At 41.6% G+C, this 19,434-nt stretch overlaps 1 protein-coding gene across 4 annotated transcripts in view; it reads left to right on the top strand.

The window, feature by feature from the left end:
• The first annotated feature begins 7,163 nt into the window (after positions 1 to 7,163).
• UNC5D (unc-5 netrin receptor D) overlaps positions 7,164 to 19,434 on the top strand; it is a 366,024-nt gene continuing 353,753 nt past the window's right edge. For all 4 annotated transcript variants that reach the window (XM_055567106.1, XM_055567109.1, XM_055567105.1 and 1 more), the window contains exon 1: positions 7,164 to 7,322. The gene's annotated coding sequence lies outside the window, so the exon portion shown is untranslated. The remainder of the gene's footprint in view (positions 7,323 to 19,434) is intronic.

Here is a 19,434-nt window from a genome sequence, read left to right as displayed (position 1 = left end):
CTGGGGATTGCTAAAGCACATTGCTGCCTGCTCTTCACAAGGCAGATGCAGGAGAGGGTGCAGCTGGTACAGAACAGGAGGTCAGAGCAGGACCTTGGAGAGTCCCCAGTGCAACCCCTTCACTGCATAGAAGAGGAAGCTCACTGCCTTCTGGAGGAGACGGTTTCCTGGCACAGAAATGCCCACCAATACCTTTCCCTACCTTGTAATGAACCCAGAAATGAGTTCTGTAATTGAGCACGAGTGATGTCAGGATATGTTCTGCAATGAAGCACTGCTAATGGCGGTTATCGACCTTGTCAGTTGCTCACTGAGGAGGGCGCACCGAGATTGGTAGTGGGGTAGTGCTGCTTTTCCTGAGGCCGCCAGCACTGACTGGTTGGTCATGGGATTTGGTCCCACTTCAGTCCAACGTGGCATCTTTAATTAATAGTGTTTAGAGGAAAACAAACAAGAGGAAAGGCTGGCATGGAAAGCCCTCACTTTATGCCACTAAGGAAAACGATGATGCCCATTTTAAATAACAAGACACTTAAAGATGGATAAAAACAGGTACAGCAGGAGCAGAGCCCAGGGGTGCTGGGGCTGATTGGTACTCACCCAGGTCAGAGGCATGCTCCAAAAGGAAAGCAGTAGGATGAGACAGAACGAGGAGCCTTTTGAAAATCGAGGCACCTCGTGCAAGAGCTTCCCTGGTGGCTCAGTGGTAAAGCATCCACCTGCCAATGCAGAGAGACGCAGGTTCGATCCCTGGGTTGGGAAGATCCCTGGAGAAGAAAATGGCAACCCACTCCAGTATTCTTGCCTGGAGAATCCCACGGACAGAGGAGCCTGGCGGGCTACAGTCCATGTGTTCGGAAAGAGTTGGACACAACTTAGCAACTGAACAAGAGCAACCTAATGCAAGGTTCACCTTTATTGGGTTTTCCTGTTATATCTTATCCAAACAAGTAAAAATTTCATCATCTAAGTATAACATCTTTTCTCCCTTCAGTTTTCTGTACTTCTTCCCTCCACCCAACCCCTTCCTTTTGGCCTTTTCTTTCATGCAGGTGGGGGGGGGGGAAGATTTCAGAAAATCCATAAGCATTGGCAGGCAGATTCTTTAGCGCTGGCCACCTGGGAAGCCCCCCATGAGTTGTAGAGTATCTCAATTGAAGTCATTGATTGATGTATTAATAATTCATTTTCATAGCTCTTTAGCAGAGTGGGACAATGAAATGAGAGATATCATTGGAGAGGTTAACTCATCTGATTTCACTGAGGTTAATTCATCTGGTTTCCTATGGATGACAACCTTTGGTTCCTTGTGTGGATGAGACCCTGTTCCATTCATTCTTTGAGGAGTCTTCGGGGGTCAGGCGAGGCTGGAGGATTTCAAGCAGCAATGCTGAGCCTCGAACCAGAAAGGATAGTGGTGCCAATAACAAGGAGAAGCAGGCTAATGACATTTCAGTTTTTAAATTCTTGGCCGCATTTGTCTCTCATGCTGCAATGTTGTTGAAGTATAACTGCTTGTTAAACACACATTAATTCTGGAATCCATGATGAATCCAATCACACAGAGCTGAGTTTACCGGGCTTGCTACACAAGCCTTTTGACATTTGAGGGCAAATGTTCAAATCACAAAGCTGAAGGTCATGGCGTGTATTAGACAGGGAGGAATTAAGAAGATGCATGCCCCGACAATCTCTTGCAGAGTCTTTATAAACCTGTCACCATCACCAATGCATTATTTATCAGATTAGGTAAGGAAATGTTATCTTTTTTAAAAACAGGTCTTAGTTATGAGGGTGGTTGGGGTCCACTTGTACTCACTGTCAAGAGGGAAAGCATCTTATTTCCATCCCAGACCCTTCCTGTTGCACTAATGAGCCTTCTTGTTTTGATATCCAACACGTTGTTGCAGATATTTTTAGCTTGATTTTTTGCCATTGGACAGTCTTTCTGTAACTGACAAACATTTGCATGAATATAGCTCTCATTAGGTATTTTTAGGTCTGCCATGGCCTTTAGACAAGTGTAACTAAATGGGAGGGTTCTATCCTGTAAGGTTCAGCTCAGTAACTCATCAATATTGGCAGTGGTGTTGGCATCCAGTTAAGTATCAGCCAGCTCATCTGAGCGGGAGAGCTGGTCCCTGAATGGTGTGGAAGTTTGTAGTGAAGGGAGAAGAAGAATAAGCTCTACTTTACATCCACAAACTGTGCATTTACAAAACTTGGACTATCAAATTGTTTTTACTCCCAGAAAAGTTAGGAGATTCTTAATTGGGCAGTAAGATGACAAATGCTGGCTCTGTCACTTTCGGAGCAACAGAGGCGGGAATGTTCCTGTTTCAAAATGTTCCTGAGGCTTACTTTCCCTAAAGGAGGTTATAATCTCCCCGGGGAGACTGACTTGACAGCTTGAGAGACACCAGATTCAAGATTTCTTGTGGAAATGTCGGTTAAAACAAACTCCCTATCAGGAAATAGTCCAGATGCTGCCGCATGCAATGCAAAGCCTGGACTTGTTAACTTGAAATTACACCAGGACCACAAAACCTCTGAAATACACATGGCTTCATCAAATTACTCCAAATCCCCTGGGGTAGATAAAGTTTAAACCAAGGAAATGCACTGGCTACAGTACTACACCACAATGCCAATTCATTTTTATTCATTGATCTTTGAGTGTATGTTTTATTTATCAATCCTGCATTTTCCCTCCTCTTTGGCGTGTGATGCAGAACCTTTTAAAGGTCTGCAAGCTTCTTGCAACCTTTGCTCCCATATTGGACCCAATGTTTTTTGTTTTTTTTTTCTTATCAGTCTCTTAACTGGCTGTTTTTCTCTTCTTTCTTGCTCTGCTCTGTGCTTATGCCCTTCAGGCTGGCTTGGATCACCCTTCTCTCTTCTTCACATTTAGAAGACTCATTTGTCCTCACCCGCCAGCAGCCACGGTGATTTTTCCAGACTTTGACCATCTGGTGCTCTATGTAATTAGAAAGTGAAACAGGGAAGGTGGTCAGGATGAGTTTCACTATTGGTTCCTGGGCAGATCTTTGCCTTACTACTATTATTTCACATTTGCACTTAGGTGCCAGTAAAACAAGCAGATTGGATTTCTGTGCATGGCGTTGCTGGATGTGACACTGTGTTTTGAGTGTGAGATGTGGTTCTAAGAACAAGACCACCCAGTAGCAGAGGCTACTGAAAGGCTGACATGGTTGATGTGATGAGTTTGCTACTTGGGTAGTTAGCACAAAGTCCAAGTGCAGGGAGGCCTGGTGTGCTGCAGTCCATGGGGTCGCAAAGAGTTGGATACAAGTTGGCTACTGAACAACAACAAAATGCACTATACTCTTTGGAAGGAGCGATGGTGGGCGAGTTGGGTAGAGCATGGACTTTGAATGGAGACTTGTTGGCAAATTCCATAAACCATTGTTTTTGTAGATGAGCTGGAGACTTTTAGTTGCAGAACTCCTGATCTCTGGGTTTATATTCCATGCTTCCACATTGCCTTACCTTCTGAATCTCCTGCTTCTGTGCTGTGTCCTAATAAAGAGGGATGACTGCCCAGGGTTTCATCTGGAAGGGTTCCATGAGCAGAAGCAAAGCAGAGCTGAGTGAGGTGATTGACAAGCCTACCCATCCCTTGGAGGAGGTGGCAGAACTCTAATATACAGGACCAGGAATGGATCCTAACACATAGAAATAGAAATCCCATTCCTGCTGGAGAAGATGTGCCCTTTGGACAGTGTTCACACATATTGTTTAGCATTTTAAGAACAAACAAGAGAACAGAAAGTTATGAGCAAACCTTGGAGAGATACAGTCCAGTCACTACAATGAATGAACAAATCCAGTTTCATTGATCCTCAAGGCAGTCCCAGGGAGCAGGTGCTGGGAAGTATGTAACAACTTCCTTAAGGCCATAGTCATGGTTCTGTGATAAGAATTGAAATGAGTCCTTGTTGCCGTTTGTAGAAGCCATGACCAACTATGAACCAATATGACCAACTTAACAAACTAACAAACTTCCCAGCAAGCTAGACACAAACCTTCAGATGCTTGCAAGGGATTTTAGAGGTGCTTTAATCCAGACCTTTCATAATGGATGAGGAAACAGACTTCTGGTAGTTCATGATGTCTGGGTGAACGTTGTGGTGTTCTTAAACATGGCTTTAATGCTTAGAAAGATTATTTAAGGGCTATTTTCATTTTGAATAGTAATATTCAGTTTATTAAAATTACCAATTCAAAAACAGAGTTCTTTCTTAAGCCTTTAAATTCAATTTACAAATCTCATTATTCTTTTACTAAATTCAGCAACTTTAGTAATTGCTTTGAAAGGGTTTCTTTTTTTTACAGCCTAGTTAATGAAATCACTTAAATATTTTAAACTGCACTTATAAATTTAATATATTTGATTTTCTTTTTAAGTACTTAAATTGTCTAACAAACTTTCCCATGTGCTTAAATAACACTTGGCAATCTCATAAAGTTTTAAATATGGTAGATCTTAATTCTTTTGTGTGTTACAATATTACTTGTAACTTGAGAAAAGTTTTCTTAAGAGTTACCAACTTAAATTTACAATTTTAAAAGTGATTCAGTTAGGTACCATTTAAAGCTTAAAGATCATAAAGATGACCTCTTGTATATTCTTCAATGTTGAATTCTCAAGCAATACAAGTGGTGTATTTAAAACACAAATATGCCCATAATAATCTTAAGTTTAACAAAAAATAATGGGCTGAAAATTATATACTTTGTTATTTTTGTACTTTATTCTATATTTCCCTATGAGTAAATGATTCTTTCAATCAATAAGAGAAAGAACATATGATACCAAGGTCAGCTAGGTCCCTATCTTAGCATAGGTGATGTGTGGACTGAAAAGAATAAGATGGGAGAAGCAACTTGATTCTTGCCAGAGACATTGCTCTAATGATGGGTGCAATAAAGTAGTGATTCCAGAACATGAAAGAGATTCCATCTCACAGCTCAAATCTCAGGTAATTTTTTTAAAATTTGATCTCAGATAATTTTTTGGTCTCTTTTCTCAACCTGTTTAGCTAACACTGATGACTTTTTCATTGTTGGTACTTAAGACACAGAATGTCTTTCCCCTCTGAAATACCACATCCTTATGTAATACTTTGGACTGAATAGATGCTGGATCTGGATTCTTGACGAATGTTTCCTTCTTGGCAGAACTACAGCTTATATAGGGAGAGAGTAAAAGTATTTCCAGCTAGATTTACACCTGTCGTGGCATTGCCTAAATGTGTTTCCACAAACTGAAATGAAGTCCCATTTCTACCACAAAGCCTACTGGGTCCTCTGTGGTTTTGATTGAGGAGTCCTGGAAATTTTTCTTTATTTGTGTATCTATCAGCCTTGAAAAGAAAAATTAGTTACAAGGAAGTACAAAGGCAAACACTTGGAGGAGAAAATGGCAACCCACACCCGTAATCTTGCTAGGAGAATCCTATGGACAGAGGATCCAGGCAGGCTACAGTCGATGGGGTTGCAAAGAGTCGGACTTGGCTGAGCATCCGAGCACACAGCACAAAGGGAAATACGATACGCAAATCTGGAAGGTGCCAAGGCCATTATGGAAATAAAATTATTATAAAAAATTTGTTAGGTACCACTCTTTTTCATGCTGGATACTGATTATATGGTGCTTCCCTGGTGGTTCAGTGGTAAATAATCTGCCTATCAGTGTAGGAAACACTAATTCAATCTCTGACTTGGGAAGATCCTCTGGAGAAGGAAATGGCTTTCCACTCCAGTATTCTTGCCTGGAGAATCCCATGGATGGAGGAGCTTGGCGGGCTCCAGTCCATGGAGTCACAAAGAGTTGGACATGACTTAGGAACTAAACAACAACTGATTATATAACAAGGCAATACCTGCCGTGTTTACCCTGAAGCCAGACCACCTGGCCTTGCCTCCCTCTCTGCCTCTCATGACTGCATCAGTGATACCTGCTTCCAGTAACTCATCCAGAAAACAGTAACAAGACCGGCCTTAGAGGACTGCTGGGTGGGTTAAATGCGCTAGAATGGAGGCGTTACAAAGTCAGCCATTTTGTCTGGTTATTGATTTATTCTCAGCACCTGGAAATTACATATGCTCAAAAAATTGTCTCACTAAACATAAAGTGCTTCAGACAGAGACTCGAATGTAGCAAATGTCCCAGTACATGTTGACTCTTGCCTTTGATGACAACTTGCTCACAGTCACTTGCAGAATTTTAATTTTGTACTGATGTATTCAGAAATTGTTGATTAATGTTTCCCATGATGGTAGTTTTGTACTGGTATTTACTTTTGATATTACTCTAACCAAGAGAAAAGCCTTGGGAAAGCTGAATGACTCCAGCACTTGGGTGCCCAGCTTATTTGTAATTTTCTGGGTTTGAAGGTCTTCTTTCTTATCTTCCTTAGCAGATGTGCACCTTTTATTTTGCCCTATTCTTTTTTCCTTAAGTGAGCTTGCCTTTACGTCCTCCTTGACTCTCAGCCTCTTCCCTGTGGGTTTTTTGTGTGTTTGTTCTGTTTTTGTTGTTGCTGTTGTTGTTTTCTGTGTGTACACCCTTTAAGTGGAGGCAGTCTTTGAAGGTCCGTTTTTGACTGTTTATGTCCGTAATTCATCTACATTCCTGGCCGATCTCCTCGATGTGTGTAGCTTTAAGTAAACCTCCCTTTATTCCTATCTCTGACCATCCCCTAAGTCAGAGACGCTCCACCTAAGAAACATCTACTATTTTCTCCAACTCTGACAAGAGAATAATATTTTTATTACATTTGAAATTTGAATGATGTGGGACTCTTTCATTCTCCCCTCCAGAACTCAGAGTATATTCAAAACCTTGTCTGTCCTTCCTTCACCCCATCCGTGTTGAGACCCATATCAGTAACCATGCAGGCTCTTTGATCCCCATCTTTCTGGCCTCCCCAAGCTGGTAGGTACCTCCTTCTTATTATGGTCTTCTCGCACTGTGATTAGGTAGAATATTAACTTTCCTTCCCCCAGTTCCTAACCTCTGGAACCTATGAATCTGTTAGCATATGTGAAAAGGGGGAATTAAGGTTGCGAGTACAATTGAAGATGCTGATCAGCTGACCTTAAATTAGGGTGAGGTTCCGGGCTGGCTCAGGTGTGCCCAATGTAATCACAAGTGTCTTTACAAGTAGAAGAGGGAAGTGGAAGAGGGAGCTCCGGAGTGTGGCTGTAGGAGGAGATCCAGGCGAATGAATGTGAGATGAGTTCCGACCTGCATTGCTGCTTTTGAAGATGGAGGAAGGGACCCTGAGCCAAGACGTGTGAGTAGCTTTTTAAATCTGGAAATGGCCAAGAAACAGACTCTGTGCTATAGCCACTGGGAAGTCAAGCTGCCTTGCCAGCCCTTTGCTTTCGTCTAGTGAGACCCGTATCAGACTTCTTAGCTAGAGACTTGTAAGATAATAAGCGTGAGTTTTAAGCCATTGAGTTTGTAGTAAGTAATTGATTACAGAAACATCAGGAAACGAACACACCCACCTTCATGCTTTAACTCAAGTTGGTCATAATGTTGGGATTAAGCTGCTACTTCACATGAACTTACTGAAGTCTAATAAACACTTCAAGGCCTAGTATAAATCTCTCCTGCTCTAAAACTTTTCAGGTTCCTACAGTCAAAATTCAGCTCTCTAACCCTGCTTATTTAAAACTTTATGTCCTGTATCAGCACTTTCTCTCTTTTATTAGACATGTATGTCTCCCTCATTCAACATGGACTATGGATATCCAGAAAATAAGACCCATATATTATTTATCTGTGAATCCCTCCTGTAAAAGCTTTACATTCAAGCCAGTGGTTTTTGAATCAAATTGTAAAAATGCAACACATTGGAAATGATGCTAAATATGAGTCCTCAATGCCCACAAAATAGATATACTCTTAATAGAAATAATCTTCATTATCCCATGAGATTATTTCTCTTTGACCCCTTTCAAAACCAGAATTTCAATCCTTTTTAGTTGAAAGTGAAAGAATTTCAGTCCTGTATTGACAGTCATAATATGGGTTTTTTAAAGAAGTTTATGTAATGAGAATGTCATTGACCATTTGAAAATACAAATATATGCACATATATTAAGAAAAAATCTTTTCCTAACAGAACTTCCATAAACAGCATAATCACGCTCACAGGTTCTGTGTCTTACTGAGCATAGTTGTATTATGTACTAGTTTTCTGTGTTTCCTGTAGTGAGAGGTCATGAGAAATTGTAGAAATTTCTTCCTTGCTGCCATCTAATTTCACTTTTTCAATTGGAATACAAATTACAGTCAAGGATGCTCTCTCCTAGAGACTCTTTGACAAGGGGTGAAATTCCAGGTTGTGTGAACATGTAGGGCTGTAATAAAATTAGCATGTGAAGCCACTGAGGGTGTCTTCCAAAGCTGCTTCTGACAAGCAACTTTTGAATTTGTGAGTTCAGAAATTCATATCCTCTCATCAGTTCTTCCTTCAGATGCTTTCCTTAAAAATTGCTCCTAACTCCAGTGCCAGTTGTCTTTCCATTAAGTAATGGATGTCTGGTTTCTAATCCCTGAGAACCCAGGTGAAGCTACCTGTTCTGTTCTTAGCAGTACCCACTTGGTCATGGAACTGTGTTCTGGAAAGAAGAGAGGAACAGGTCGGGGAGGCGGATGGACACGTGGAGTTAGTTGTTTTCAAAGAGGGTGGATTGACCGTTTGAAAGCACAGGTTAAGCTATGAAGGCAGGGTAGACGGTAACTTACATCAGCTGAAACACACAAGCTTGCTGGATTCATCTCCTTAGGTGAGCAGTATTAATGTTCACAGTCATTTAGAGCCATTATCTTATCTGAAAGCATCCCAGCTGCAATGACACTATGACAGCCCTCACACCAGATAAAATATTTGTTAGAGTAACCTTTCAGTGATCATCCAGATATTTAAAGAACTTGAGATAAGGGAGAATATACATGCCCTTGAGTGTGGCATTTTGGGGCAAAGCTAAAACTTATGGGCAGTCGTCGTTAGGAGGTAGAGTTCACTCACTATCAAAAAGCATTGTCTTCCAACAAGAGCTGTGTAATCACAGAGTAAGCTGCTGCTAACCAAAGTCTTTCCCCTCAAAGTGGAATGATTCATTTTTAGCAAAATGTTGGGTGTCAAGTGGTATTTGATGACATTTATTCTCTTTTTCTCCTACCAAATCTGAAATTCTGTGATGTAATCAAAAGGATTCACACACTGGATGAATTTGTATGCTTCTTTACAAGAAATCCAGAAATGTGCCAACTTATTCCTTAAAGATAATAACACTAAACTGAAGTAGTATTAGAACAGATCTTACTTGCTGTTGATTTTAATCCTCTGTTGCAAAATCAAGATGGTACCTCCAACTCAACAGGTGATGAAACTAAGTTAACCTGGAGGCTCAGGATCTGCCACTCCTAGAGTGGTGAATAATCACTGAGAACATGTGAAAATGAAGCCTCCGGTGAATGGAAATAGGCAGGTACTTCTGACCATCATCACCAGCTCTCGCTACCAGTCAGTTCTTCTCTTTATTTTGCCTGTGCTCTTTGGGAAGCCAAACTCAACCTTCAAAATGGATAAAATGACCCACTGTGGTAAATGTTGTTTCAGTGCTTTCTTTCTTGAAAAATGATTTTGGATTAATATAATCCAAATATCCAAATAAAATAATAAATATCCAATATAATAATATCCAAAAACTTGGATATTAAACGCTGAGTTCTCTTGCACAGCTTTGATCCCCATGTTGGAAATTCTGTTACTGTCTTTGGCCTCTGTTTCCTAGACAGACTGAATTGATGGAGGTTGAGATTCTCCAGTCTTTCAAGTTAACGTCACCATCCAGAACGGTTGCCAGCACTCACTAACTTCTCACCTGGCCAGTGTCAGCCAATCACTCTGGGCTTTTTAATCTTGCAAAGTGATGAGAGTCCCATTTTGCCATCATTCCCAAAGAGCAATACAGAGCGACTCTGAACACCTCCCGGCGAAGTAGGTATAATTTCCAGGAGACAGTGCTGAAGACTTTTTAATTAGGATTCTTCCCTTCAGCATGCTGCATTCACAGGTGGGCTAGAAGAAAAGTGAGGGTGTAGGAGTGCTTGGGAAACAGGAGAGCCCTTGTTAATTGGAGATAGAAATGGGGAAAAAAAGTGGCCAAAGAAGCCTCTGCAGAGAGAGAAAATATGCGTGTCGTGTGCAAGGTGGGAGTTGCAGAGGGTGGTAGCTGATAATATGAAATAATCTATTATTGCACCTTTCTCAGCAAGTTAAAAATGCTCCAGTGATGTGACAGGAGCTATTAGCTTATTATGATCAAAAAGAAAACAAGTTTTATGAACATTCATTTTCAGACTGGTAAAAAAATCTTCTAATTATCAGGATGACATATAGGTTAAAGTTTGGAGCCAACTGGATTTGACTTAAAACAGGCAATTCATTTAGGCTCCATGAGGCTCATTTTCTTTATCTTTAAAGAGGGAATAATACTTGCCTGAGTGTATTATCTAGCAAGTTAGAATATGTGAAATAATGCATAGAAAACACTTGGGCTAGTATCCCTTTATAGGTCATATTCAATGGATATTATTAAATAGTATTGTCAGGACCCAAGCTGAGGAACCTATAAGTTACCAAAAATACTGTCATCTTTTACTGCAACAGCCAACATTGACTGCATGTGTATTTTTTTGAGTGAGGAGGAGGGAACTATGCAGGCTTGATTTAATAACTCAGAATAACTCAACCTCAGATTACCTACTTGATATTTCTATGCCTTAATTTCCCTACCATTCCAGGATCTTGATAGCATTCACTACTCCCTCATCTGGCAGAGAAGCCAGAAAGTTTAGATGGCATGAATCTGCCTAATATTTCCATTCAACCAAAAAAGGGCCTTTGAAGGAAGCTATAATGCATTTTCCCAGGAAGACCTGAATGCTCTATATCAGGTTCTCAGCTCAAAATCTGATCTCCCAACCCATTATTGCATTTATGCCCTGCATACATCAGTTTTTGCACCTTAAGAAGTCTCAAAATACAATGGGAGAGATTTAGCAGTATGGCAGAGGCATTTTCCAGGGGTGTGGAAATGAAGGAAAGAATGCTGAAACTTCTCAAATGCATGATGACTGCCTAACTGCTCACCCATTCCTTCCTTGTCTTCTGGGTACCATTCATGAAGGAGGCTGTTATGAAGATCACTGGTCCTGGTAAATCCATTTTAGATTTGATTTTAAACTGAGTTCCCAGCAGAATATTAAGTAAAATCATGAACAAATAGTCAGCCAGGAGCTAAGGACAAAAGAGTAAATATATATTACTAGTAATCAAGAAGCAAACATCTATTCTAATAGTTGCAATTAACTGAGACATATATTAATGCAGGCCTGCTTAAAATAATGTGGAAATACCACAGGTGTGCAGGATCTTGGCAAAGACTCCTCCTCTTTAAACATGCCTTTATGCTGACACATAATGTATCTATGCAATTCTTTTCATAATACAGCAGGCATTTATTAAGCATCCTTTCTTCTACATATGGCACTCTGTTGGCCTGAGGAAAATCGATTGTGGATTCTCATTAAGGAGGTAATGGTTTGGCTGGGTAAGGAAGACATATAGTTTGTGTAAAGAATTAGCATGCGGTTGGTAGGGCATTGACTGGTGAAGCACGACTTGGCAACTTTGAGACCCATGTCTCCACCCCATCCCTCAGGGCCTTTTGTCTTCTCTGTGTCGTTAAAACGTGCCTTTATAGAGATGATCACACTTAAGTTTGCAGCCACTGTTTTGAGTTCTCATTTTGAAACTTTTCTGAGTTGGTTTTTGTAGTTATAAGATGGTTCAGTTCACACTGCAAGCTAACAGAGGTCCCAGCACTTGAACCTGAGTTTCCCGCTTCTAGGAGCTGGAGCCCAGCCCTTGATCACAGCTTCTAGGAGCATGGAGCCCAGCCCTTGATCACAGCTTCTAGGAGCATGGAGCCCAGCCCTTGACCACAGCTTCTAGGAGCTGGAGCCCAGCCCTTGATCACAGCTTCTAGGAGCATGGAGCCCAGCCCTTGATCACAGCTTCTAGGAGCATGGAGCCCAGCCCTTGGTCACAGCTGCCAACTCAACCCCCACACTTCCTTCAGAGCTCTTGCTTGCAAAGGACTGTTTGGTGGTCTTTCCCTGTGTCTAGAACTGATAATGTTTAGCAGCTAATACCCTTATCACCTCTCATTTATTTCAAAACTTCAATATCCAGGGAATGGCCATTCCAAGAGATTCCTTCAGTTAACAAATCTTTCTTGACTTGTTTTATGCTGTAGATGATTTGATTAAAGTGTTTCACCAGAAATAGAGAATTCTGGAATTAGACAAAGCATCTCCCTGCTATCCCCATCCCTGCAAATGGAAAGGGTTGCATAAAATCCATTTTTTATTTCAGCATTCAAGGAAGACTGTTATAATTAAAATGGATTGTAACCCCTTGCAACCTAGCATGAAAAACATTGGGGAGAACACTAGGTTTTGTTTTGTTTTGTTTTTAAACTGTATTTAAGTTCCCTCTCTCTCTCTCTCTTTAGTCACTAAGTTGTGTCCAACTCTTGCAACCCCATGGACTGTAGCCTGCCAGGCTCCTCTGTCCATGGGATTCTTCAGGCAAGAATACTAGAGTGGGTTGCCATTTCCTTTTCCAGGGTATCTTCTTGATCCAGGAATTAAACCCAGGTCTCCTGCATTGCAGGCAGATTCTACACCAACTGAGCTGTGAGGGAAGCCCCTTTTAAATTCCCTAGTGGACCTTAAAGCAAGGACCTTCATACCAAAAGAAGCATAGTAAAAACACCCAACTGATGCTTTATCATATGGTGTCATATTACATCTTCCTGGTATATATCCTGGTTTCCTCCACTGTAATTAAGAATTAATATTCTGGGATCTAGGGATGTTATCTGACATGCAGTAGACAACCACTTTTTAATGTTTTACTTAATAAATTAAACAAATGTGTAATGGTGGACACATTTTTGCCTGTTGGCTTTGTTACAGTGTGGTTTGGTGATTATTTAAAGATCCACAGAGTTATTAAAAGAAGAAGCTGCCATTCCAGCAAGATATATTTATGCTTTATTGTAGATCACTGCCAACAATTTAATGGCTATATAAATTAAAACAAAACAGGCAAACACTCAAGTGTTTGCTTTGTGATTCAGTGCAGGATGGACCAGGAAAGCTGTTATTTTCATAGTCTCTGTCTTTAGGGAGTTAAGACAACAAGAGCAAAGTGTAAAGAGACCGTTAGACAGACCTCAAGTGTGTAGTGTTTAAATGAAGTTTTCCACTTTAGCAGAAACTAGGGATGAGTCTACTATAAAGAAGCCAAAGGGTCTTGAGATTTATGTAGTTGGACAAAAAGATCACCTCAAGGAATGCTTCACCATTCCCACAGGTCGGGAGAAACTGTATGAGGAAGCAGAGTGGGTGAGAAGGGCTTGGGGACATAGTCAGAGAGAGGGTGCCAGTGCAAGAATGAGCAGTAGTAGCTTATTTCTTAAATTTTATTTTATTGGAGTATGCTGCTGCTGCTAAGTCACTTCAGTCGTTTCCGACTCTGTGTGACCCCAGAGACAGCAGCCCACCAGGCTCCCCCGTCCCTGGGATTCTCCAGGCAAGAACACTGGAGTGGGTTGCCATTTCCTTCTCCAATGCATGAAAGTGAAGAGAGAAAGTGAAGTCGCTCAGTCGTCTCCAACTCTTGGTGACTCCATGGACTACAGCCCACCAGGCTCCTCCATCCATGGGATTTTCCAGGCAAGAGTGCTGGAGTGGGGTGCCACTGCCTTCTCCTTATTGGAGTATAGTTGATTTATAATGATGTGTTATTTTCTGGTATTTAGCAATGTGATTCATTTACACACACACACACATTCTTTTTTGTTTTCTTACCCATTATGGTTTTTCACAGGATATTGAATATAATTCCTTGTGCTATACCATAAGACCTTGTTGTTTATTCATTCTATATACAATAGTTGTACAACAGTAGTTAATTGCTTAATTTATTGAAGTATAGTTGACCTACAGTGTTGTATTAATTTTTCCTGTACAGCAAAGTGATTCAATTATAATGTCAATATATTTTTCATATTCTTTCCATTATGGTTTATCACAGGATATTGAACATAGCTCCCTGCGCTGTACGGTAGGATCTTGTTGTTTATCCATTCTATATGTGACAGTCGAGCAGCAGAAGTTCAGAACCTGCACTAACAAGAGAGGGAGGGGTTTGGTGAGCATTAGACCAGGAAAACAGTCCACAAATGAGGGAATCAGTGTCATTCCTGGAGGTGGGTAGAATGGTGGGATTGGCAGTAAGTTGATAAGTGGTCTTAAGCTGAGATGGAGTGGGAGGAAGCTAAAAAAAGAACTATTAAAAAGAAAAAAAAAAAAAACTTTAAGAAAAGTGTGAAGCTTTTGATCTGAACACAGAATGTCCTGGTAAGCACCTTATGAACTATAACTTGTGTTTTTAATGGAAACAAAGACACAGACAAGAGTGATAGCATACTTATGGAAAGGGATGTAGAAAAGAAATCCTTCTGGGAAAATAAAAATAGAGCATGTGGTCTCCATCACCATAAAGCCCCTTGGTAAATAGTTGAGGGAGAAAATGTTCTTGGCTCAGAAACTGAATCAAGAATCCTCTTGAAGCAAAAAATAGAAAAAGTGCCTTGCTTAAAGTAACAGAGGTATTTAGTTGCCAAGATGAATATAAACGCAAGTTTCCTCTCCCCCGGATCCTTCCGTGACAGCAGCATGGAAGGTATTGCATGAAGGTAGAGTGTTGGAGGCTGACTTGTCCACGTGGGTTCAGTGGCACGGGTGTGTGAGTAGCAAGCACAAATCATAGAGGTAAACCCGAGTTCTCATCCTGTCAGGCTGGCAGAACGATGAACCAACACAGCAGGATGTGAAAATAATATTCAAGTTGTCCATTGTAGAATGTGGTGTTTTGTTCAATGTGATCACCCTGACAGTTGGTGACAGGGCCTCCAAGAAACAAGTGAACTGATGACCCAAGTGACAGGGAAAGTGTCACCCGCAGCTGACAACCTGGGAGGAATAAGAGGGTGAAGAACCTGGAAATGGACCCATGGGGTTCATTAAGAAAAGGGAGGTGAAAGGCAATGCCCACAGTGGCATTTCCTTATAAACAGTGGAATCCAGATTGATTTTAAAAAGTAAATCCCATGAAGACTTTTGTAAGCTTTAGGCAATGCTGTATCTGCAAACTTTAGAACAGTACCTTGGTATATGGCGAGCATTCAATATTTGTTGAATAATTAGGTGGCTGGATGGATGATGAGAAGATGGGTGGGAGCATATTCAGATACTTTTCTTTTTTTCCCCAAGCATTGACAGTAACAGGCACTCACCCAGAAGTTGAATGAGTTCCGTTCACAAGCTCAGGAGCCCCATACAGCTCTAAGAATGGCATGAAGGACATTTAAGCTTTTAAAGTCAGCATTCTCCACTAAAGACCCTGAATGGTGGAGAGTAGAAACCATCAAGGTAATGATTAGATTCCATTTGCTTTAGAGTATTAAGAACCTCGGAGAAGGCAATGGCACCCCACTCCAGTACTCTTGCCTGGAAAATCCCATGGACGGAGGAGCCTGGTAGGCTGCTGGAAATTACTGACAGTATAAAAGTGGTGTCTTGGCTACTTGAGGGTGTGTGTGTGTGCCTACACATATTTAAACCTGAGGAGATATACATTGGGATACAGATTTGTGTCATCTGTTCATCAGAGACTTCCACCTGGACTTTTCCCCTTTATGTTCTTCTTATCCCTTTTCTGATTTACCACAGTTCACTTTACTTTTTTTCAATTTTTTAACTCTTTATTTTATATGGGAGTATAGCTATTTAACAATGTTGTGATAGTTTCAGTTGGACAGTGAAGGGATTCAGCTGTATACATTCACATATCCATTCTCCCCTAAACTCCCCTCCCATCCAGGCTGCTGCATAACATTGAGCACAGTTCCCTGTGCTCTACAGTAGGTCCTTGCTGGTTGTCTGTCTTAAATACAGCAGTGTGTACATAACTGATCCCAACTATCCCTTGCCCCTCTGCTTGCCCCCAGCAACCTTAAGTTCATTCTCTAAGTCTTTGAGTTTATACTACCACAGTTCATTTTAAACTTGCCTGCATTCTTATCCTCAGTAGATGCATAAACAAGAATTTTTGACTTGACATTAGTTTGATTTGAATTTTTTTTAATGATATTCAACGTACCCACCCATCATCAGAAAGCCAGAGGAGAGTGTTGTCTAGCTCCCAAAACATGACAACTGTTGAGATGTGGGTTATGGGAATATGAGGAAAAGAGCTTCTCAGATGTGATGTGTATGCTGCCTTTACATACAGATAATTTCTGCTGTCTTATAGAGTCTGTACACATTGACTATTCCACATGCTTCCTCACTTTCACTGCTGTCTCTTACAGTTAGGGCAAAGCCATGGGAATAGTTCTGGTCCCCAACAGGAATGTGATGGCTTACTTCCAGGTGAAGGTAGCTAAAAGCCAGCATGGTCCCTGCTCCCTCTCTCTGCCTCAGCAGCCTTGAAGGCCACATGTTGAGATGGTGGCCTCACAAGATGGCAGTTTCTTGGGTCCCTGAGTCCTGGATGGAGCATCACCCCCATTGACCTGCTTTGGATCTTATGGAAGCAAGGAAAAGCCCTTCATTGTAGGAGGCCTCTGAGATTTCATGGCTCGTTGCAATGGCTAAGACATACTATCCCGACTCATAAAGTTTTGTATAAGGCTTCAGTGAACTAAACTGCTTTACGGTGCTGGAGAGGCGGCCCACTAGAGGAGTGAATCATAAAAATCCCCATAGGTGGGTGGAGTTGATAATCTGAGCCTCAGTAGGTGAGGTCATTCATTCTGTAAATTACTTAACACATGCTTGACCTGAGATGTATCAACACATTTTTAGAGACTAATAGAATTAACAACACCACGTGAAGTTGTAAGAGCTTAAAATTCATCAAGGGGGTCATTATAAGACTTATGAGTGTCATTATCATTCACTTTCGCTCCAGTAGGGTTTTGTTTCAACCTTGTGCATATTATAAACACAAGTTTATTACCGTAAAATTTTCCAAAATGATGCATTGCAAAATTTTTCAGCAAAGAATTTTTCAGTGAATTTCATGCAGGTACTTTCTGTAGTCCAAGCAGTGTATTTACTGGGGTCTCAGAAAATGATTCTTCTTCAGAATATAGTTCTGATTTAGATGATGTGAATACTAGACCAACAAAAAGGCAAAAAAGTCTTAGTGATTGATTCTGATACAGAAAGTGGAAATGAATTGGTGCTGGAGAAGACCGTATCAGTGTGCCAGGTATAGCTATTGAATGTAATAACCCGCCACGTGTTCGTGAAATAACAGTTTTTGGTTGGCCAAAATAAAAATGGCTCCTGTAGTCGTTAGTTTCTGCAAAAATCCCACAGTCAATAATGAGTTAAATCATGGGGGATTAAATTGTAGAGAAGAAACAGACTGAGGTCTTTCCACCCCTGTCACCACCTCCCACTGGAGTTTAGGAGGCTGAATCTGGACTTTCAACATTTGAAGGAATAAAAGAATATCCAGGGGAAAGGAGTAGAGTGTGTGTGGCTTTGTTTGTTTTTGTTTCATTTATCCCAAGCATTGACAAAAATGTTACACATAGGAGTTTAACTCCGTCTGCCTTTGATGTGGACAGTGACCAGCAAATAAAGCACCCCAATGAGACACTGGGCTTCCCTGCTGGCTCAGGGGGTAAAGAATCTGCCCACAGTGTGGGAGACTCAAGCTCAGTCTCTAGGTTGGGAAGATCCCCTGGAGAAGGGGATGCATTCCAGTATTCTTGCCCGGAGAGTCCCGTGGACAGAGGAGTCTGGCGGGCTACAGTTCATGGGGTCGGACAGAGTCAGACACGACTGAGTGACTTAACATTTTCACTTTCACATTGAAACACAAGAGCGTGACTCTGGGATGGCTGGGTTGCACCTGTAATTTTCTCCAAGGCCTGTCCCTTTTTGCCAGGTAGGTGCACACAGCAGTCACACGCAGGCCCAAAAGGTGACATAGAAGCAGTTACTGCAGTCCCCGAGCCTGGCCGCCTCCTTCCCTGTGCTGGCTCTGTACCAGGATTTGAACTCCCTGCTTGCCTGTGCATCTGTACTGTGAGTGTAGGACTTTTAGCCTTCTAGAGAGCTGCAGGCTTATCTTGAGACTCCTAGCTTTGAACAGTGACTCCCAAAGGACCCAGCCATAGCCTGGTCCTGGCCCTTCTGAACAGGTGGGTGGAAGATGGGGGGAGAGGGGCCCATTTGTCACCTTGTTTGGGATTTTGTTTATTATCTAGTCGCTAAGTCATGCCAGACTCTTTGCAGCTCCATGGACTATAGCCTGCCAGGCTCCTGTCCATGGAACTTTCCATGCAAGAATACTGGAGTGGGTTGCCATTTCCTCCTTGAGGGGATCTTCCCTGACTCTGGGATTGAACCCACATCTCCTGCATTGGCAGGTGGATTCCTTACCACTGAGCTACCTGGGAAGCCCTCTTCCAGAATTGCTTAAGAACCTTCTGAGTGTTTTACATTTTGTTTTAACAAGGAGGTTGGGACAAACTGATCTTGGTCCTGATTTCTTGTTCAAGTTTTTACAAATTGTGACATAGATACATGCTGTTGACACTCTGCTTATGAGCAGACCCGTCCTCACTTCTATTCTGAGTATAGGTAGGGGGTTTGCACCCATGTTATGCTTGGAAAGGGATCCTTTTTTTCAACTGTGGAGATGTGTTGAGCCCCAGTTGGCAGGGTCTAGCACCATCCTTTTCAACTTCTGTTTGTAGAGTACTCATTGAATGCTTGATCTGAAATAAATGTGGTTGCTGGAGTGAAAAGTGTTCGAGTGCAGTGCTTTTTCATCAGTGACTCTATCATTGGACAATATCTTATACACAGAAACCTCAACTGTCTCTTGTATTTGCTGTAAGGTGGTAATGCTGTGAGACCTGCAGTCATCAGACCTTCAGGCTGATCCTTTCTGTTAAGTTAGGACTGCTGCTAGTGGAATCACCTTTTAACTAGCCTCTGAATGTAGTTGTTCAGTAGCTAAGTCGTGTCTGACTCCGTGCAACCCCATGGACTACAGCACCCAGGCTTCCCTGTCCTTCATTGTCTCCTAGAGTTTGCTCAAACTCAGGTCCATTGAGTCGGTGATGCCATCCAAATATCTCATCTTCTGTTGCCCCCTTCTCCTCCTGCCCTCAATCTTTCTCAGCATCAGGATCTTTTCCAGTGAGTCAGCTCTTTCCATCAGTTGG

This window comes from Bubalus kerabau, chromosome 2, assembly GCF_029407905.1.
Source record: "Bubalus kerabau isolate K-KA32 ecotype Philippines breed swamp buffalo chromosome 2, PCC_UOA_SB_1v2, whole genome shotgun sequence".
NCBI lineage: Eukaryota > Metazoa > Chordata > Mammalia > Artiodactyla > Bovidae > Bubalus > Bubalus kerabau.
The sequence above is the reverse complement of the archived record's forward strand: the minus strand, read 5'-3'. Positions and strand labels throughout refer to the sequence as shown.